Consider the following 6,327-nt stretch of genomic DNA (forward strand, 5'->3'; position numbering starts at 1 on the left):
AATGCAAAATAACCACAGAAGGGAAACTTGTAGACAGTAAGTACTTTCGTATATGTAATGTAGATGTAATATACGAAAGTACTTACTGTCTACAAGTTTCCCTTCTCCTGTGGTTATTTTGCATATATATATATATATATATAATATACATATATATACATATTTTATATATATATCATATATATATATATATATATATATACCTTTGAAAATGTCTAAATAGACGAAAACGTTCGGTATCTGTTTTTTCAATTTCCCGGTGGTTTCTGCAAAAATATGTATATATATATATATATATATATATATATATATATATATATATATATATATATATACACCTGGGTAAATACCACTGCAGTACCGACCGCGTCACGGCGTCACACGCAGTGGCGACTCTGGGGGTCGGGGAGGGGGACTGTGAGGGCCATGGCCCCCCAGTTTTTCAGCTGGCCCTCCCACTTTCATAGTCCTAGAACCGTCACTGATCGAAATCAGAGTTGTTTTAAATGGAAAAACTTCTGGATGGAAAGATGTTACGATTGGGCCACTTCTAGTCATAGTAGATATGAATTACATAGACCACGGACTAAAATCTATTGTTTCCAAATTTGCTGATGATACAAAACTGTGTGGAATCATGGCAAATGATCACTTAAACCAATTAAGTATTCAAGAAGATTTAGATGAATTACAGCAATGGTCTAAAAAGTGGCTAATGAAATTTAATACAAGTAAATACAAGGTAATGCACATAGGTAAAAATAACAGTAAGTACGGTTACAAGTTATTTGGAAATTCGTTAAGAAAAGTGAATAGTGAAAAGGATCTCGGCGTAATTATCAGTAATGATCTCAAATCATCTAAGCAGTGTATTTCAGCCTCTGAGAAAGCAAATAAGATTCTAGGACTGATTGCGTAATCTTTTGACTTCAAAAGTCCTCTCATTAACAAGCTATATAAATCGTTAGATCGTTCACATTTGGAATATGCTGTTTCCGTATGGTCACCGAATCTCATTAAAGACATTGACAGATTGGAAAAAGTACAACGGCGAGCCACAAAACTGATTCCAAACATAAAAAATAAATCATACGAAAATCGACTTAAACACATTAATCTGTTTTCCTTAAAAAAAAAACGTAGACTCAGAGGTGACTTGATACAGGTCTTTAAGATTCTAAAGAGAATTGACAGCATCAAAAGTGACAAAATTTTCACACTGAATGAAAATCAGACAAGTAACAATTGTCTCAAACTGTCAGGAAATATATTTAATTCGGAAGTGGGTAGAAACAACTTCGCCAACCATGAAGTTAATGAATGGAATAACCTTCCTGCAGAGCCAGTGCAATGTAGTTCAGTTTGAAGCTTTAAGAATCATTTAGGTAAGCACCTAAGCAAGATGCTGTAATGACTATCATTTATTTTATATTATTGTTTATTTGTTTTGTTATCATTTGTCGGTTTGTTTATTATTTGCTTGATTCTCATTTATCATTAGTTACATTTCAATTTATTATTATTTACTATTTACCTGTTTGTTTATTATTTAATTATACCTATGCATCTATTTATTTTATTTATTATTTACATTGTTATATTTTTATTTATTTATTTATTTACTTATTTATTTATTTATCATTATCATTATTTTTTTTGCATCCTACCTAGATATGGACCAAAAGGCCTCTTGTCGGCATGCTTCGCCTTTGTAATCCTTTGTAATCCTTTGAAATACACTAGAATTAGAAGAGAGGAAGAATATTCGAAATTGTGTAACTGTCAAATATAAAGATAAACCTGTCCCAAAATCCCTAGACAATGGAAGAAGAAAAGGCGTCAACCAACATGAGAATTTCTCACATAGGGAATTAGAAAAGGGAGATAGTTACAGTTGGGATCTGAAGTCTAGGAAACTTCGGGAACAAGTTGGGACAATGAACGCCTCTTCAATACGATCACGTAGTTTCGGAAGACCAGAGAAGTAATACCTTTCAGAGAGGGAGTGGTGCAATACGTAAAACGTGAGAAAAATGAAGTAAGAAGTGAAAAAATATATGTGAGTTGTTCACAACATGAAGCGCAGACCCTAACCTATTTGTTTTGACCTTAAACGAGCAGAGTTCGCGTTACACATAGAAATTTTACACACTGTATTTTCATTTTTACTTTTTTACAGAAAGAAGATTCACAATAACAAAAAATAGAGATAACTTTGATATTTATTACAATTCAGGGTATCTCCACAATAATCAAATATTGAAGTAACACAATCAATCAAATAGAAAAAAAATCCTACAAACATTTATCTCCTTAGTAAATTTGTGAAAAATTCCAAATATAAGACATGAAGGTTTCTCCTCATATTATACATGTACATGGTTGGAGACACCCGCCCTAGACTAATCCTGCGCGCACTAGTACCTAAAGCTAAAATAAAAAGGATACTTCACATCGTGACACTCTTCTATCCATACCGATGATGTAGCGCTGGCTTGGTAGAATCTCTTGATAGAGAAGCACACTTAGAAGAGCAGGATGGTCTTGATGACCACGGATTTTGTTAGTCACATTGTCGGGGATGGTGGAACCCAAACTATGTCCCTCGTGGGTTAACCCAGAGTTCACGAGGGGTAAATTCATATATATTGAACACGGTTCACAATTTTTACAGTCCGTCCACACATTATATACATTTTAGGAATCATTTAACATGGGCACACGGGACCCACGGCGCAGAATCACTAGGATGAGACTTGCGATGACCGGCAGCTGGATCACTCTATCCGGGGTGTGGTTGGTGAGAGGATCGAGTACCTACTGACCGACGCCACGCTGGACACAGTACCAACAGGGCATGATACAATGTTTTTGGCACGTAAATTTTAGGAGTCTTGTGAAATGATTAATAGTTATAAGGAAAGGGATAGATGATTCTAAATAACAATCTCATTTGTCTTTTCCTTTAAGATTCTTGGATGCCAACAGTCAGGCCCTGGTGTTTTATAAATATGAAATTTTCTATACACCTTTTAGTTTTTTCGTTTGTTATATTTACCGTAGTGAGTAAATTCACCATAGACTTTTCAAGGGTTTCAGTTTGGAGTTCACTTTGAGGTATTTTGTTTACGATATCTGAGCTAAAATAGTTGTTTAAAATATCACACATTCTTTCATCTGAATATTCAAGTTGACCGTCAGCAGATAATAGTGGGCCAATGTGGTTCCTAATAACCTTTTTATCTCTAATGTAAGTATAGAATTCTTTGGGATTCTCTTTGGATCTATCATTTCGTATTGTCATTTTCGTGTTTTTATTGTCTTTTTTTAATTTCGCTGTATTATTACATAACTTTTTATTTCTTATAAGCCTGTCTCTTTTTAGCAATACTTTTTTCAGTTTCTTTTTCAACCCATTTTGGACGAGCCTGATTTGGGAGGCGTCTGTCCTTAAACGGGATGTTAATATGAATAAGGTGACACCACAGAAATATCTCACCAGAGACCAGTTGGCAGGGAGGTGAGATTACCGCCAAAATTCCTTCATAGCAAAAGTAAATTGCACAACCAAAAGAAAACCGGGTGTTCATGTTGGATCATCGTCTCCTAAAGGTCCAACCGCATTGCCTTGTGTGCTTACGGGTAGTGTGCCACCGAATGTAAGTAAGCACTGTCCAAGCAGATCCAAGTCCTTGACATTAAATAACACAAAGAAAATGAAGATCTATACTTACAACGTAAGGACCCTCTCAGAGGACCACAGGCTAAAGAGTTTAATGGAAGAACTAGGTAACATCAAGTGGGACATCGTAGGACTGAGCGAAGTCTGAAGAGCGGAAGAAAAGCTAATACAATTACAAGATAGTCACCACCTGTTCTACTATAGAAGTAAGGACAAAGAACTATCTAGTGGAGTAAGGTTTTTGATAAACCGAGAGGTTGCTGGTAACGCAGTCAAATTCAGTAGTTTATCAGACAGGGTAGTTTGGATTGTGATAAGGCTGTGTACAAGGTACACTAAAAATAATTAAGGTTTATGCACCAACTTCACAGAGTTCAGACGATGACATTGAATCCTTCTATGATGATTTAAGTCAGGTGATGGATCAAGAAAAAGTAAGTACACGTTGGTAATAGGCGACTTTAAGACTAAAGTGGGGAAGAAAATGGAAGTCGAGTTGTGCACTGGGAACTTTGGAGTAGGTGAAAGAAATTACAGAGGCGAGATGTTTGTCAAATTTGTAGAGAACTACAAAATAATTAACAGTCTTCCAAAAGTAAGTCGTAAATGAACCTGGAGAAGTCCAAATAGAACAACAAAGAACGAAGTAAACTTCATATTAGGAGATGATAGCAAGAGCGACACTGTTACGGTCATAAATAAAGTCACACAAAAAATACTCCTAAATTCACCAGGAACATTTCACAAATTAATGAGTCTAACAGAGCGAATCCTTAACGCGATGAAACATAAACTTAAATACTGTTCAGTAGGAGAGGGTAAGCTCTACTCAATTCTATTAAAAAAAAAAAAAAAAAAAAAAAAAAAATTACAGGAGGTTTAATACAAATCCGCTTATCGTCTTAAAGGTTTAGATTTTGCCGATACAAATAGTGAATATAATATATTTTATAACAACACAGAAACTTTAGATTATTAAATTACGATTTTTTTTTTTTTTTTTTATTATTATTATTATTTTTTTTTTTTTTTTTATATATATATATATCATTCAATTGTCAACGGGGAATTGACATCAAATGGTAATTGTTCTAGGGGGCAATTGTCCCAGGGGGCAATTGAAAACTGGGGGAAATTGTCCTCCGAGGAAATTGTCCTACTACGAGTCAACGTAAGTAGTGACCATAGAATGGTAGGATGCACAGCTAAATTCAGTTTCAGAGCCGAGAGAAATAAACTAGTTTTAAAAAAGAAAATAGATTCGAAGTTCTAAGAACTAACGAGGACACCGTCGAAGGTATGAATTTGAATTTAGTAAATATCATTAGGGAAACGGCAGAGAAAGTAGGAAGTACAAAAAAAAAGTATTAAAAAAATTAAAGAAAACAAACACTCCAAAGCTACAAATGACCTAATTAAAAGAAAAAGGGCTATACAGACTAAAAACAGGAGAGACGAAATAGAAAAAGTAGAACTAAACAAGCTTGTCAACAAAATACAGAAATCAGAGAAAAGAAAGTGAAGCATGGATGAAATAAAGGAAACTATTCGGAAAAAGTCAAAGCATTAAAGGGACCGAACACAAACATGCTTTAGGAAGACAGCAAATGACATGTTTGAAAGATAGAAATAGAGAGATCGTTAAATGATTAGAGAGAATGATAAAAAGAGTAGAAACGTTTTAGCTTTTGTAGATTACAAGAAGGCCTTTGACTCAGTGGAACAAATAGCAATACTAAAATCGCTACGCATTCAGGCTATGCGAAAGGCACCGCTGTAATTCGACTACATAAAGATACAAAAAAGATCAAGATCGAGAAAAGAATACGGCAAGGCGATACAATTTCACCCAAATTATTTACAGCTTGCTTGGAAGATATTTTCAGAAGGTCGAGTTGGGAGGAGAAAGGTTTGAAGATTAATGGCGAATATTTTAACCACCTAAGATTTGAGGATGACATTATTCTTATTTCAGAAAGACCAGAAGACTTACAAGATATGCTAAATGATCTGAACAAGGAAAGTATCAAAGTAGGTTTGAAAAATAATGAAGATATCACCAAAGTAATGTTCAACACGAAAGATGAAGAGTATAGCCCACATGGAGAGTGAACAAAGATCACGATAATGAAATAGAAAGAAATATTACAATTGGTTTGGAAGTGTTTGGTAAGTATAATAAGATCCTGAGAGGCTATCTACTTTTATGTTTGAAACGTAAAGTTTACAATCAATGTATTCTGCCACCAATAATCTACGAGTGTGAAACTTGGAAACTGACGAAGGCAATGGAAACAAAGCTAAGGAATGGAGAGATCAATGATGGGAATAACGCTGAGAGACCGAAAGAGAGCAAGTCGGGTGTGAGAGCAGACTAGAGTGAAAAATATTGTGGAGGCTTTAAAAAAGAGGTAGTGGAATTGAGCAGATAAGTTAGTGCGAACGACTGATGAGCGATGGAGCAAGTGTATTACTGAGTGGACGCTGTGAGATGGGAAGCGTGGTAGAGGGAGACCAGACAGAAGGTGGAGAGACGAGATTGAGAAGTTTCCAGAAGTGACGTGGCAGAAGTTTGCGCTGTCGTGTGAATCATGGAATGCTATGAAAGAGGCCCTTGTTCAACAGTGGACTCAGGATGGCTGACT

This window comes from Oratosquilla oratoria, chromosome 33 (assembly GCF_046742065.1).
Source record: "Oratosquilla oratoria isolate Oo_2021 chromosome 33, ASM4674206v1, whole genome shotgun sequence".
In the NCBI taxonomy this organism is placed as follows: Eukaryota; Metazoa; Arthropoda; class Malacostraca; order Stomatopoda; family Squillidae; genus Oratosquilla; species Oratosquilla oratoria.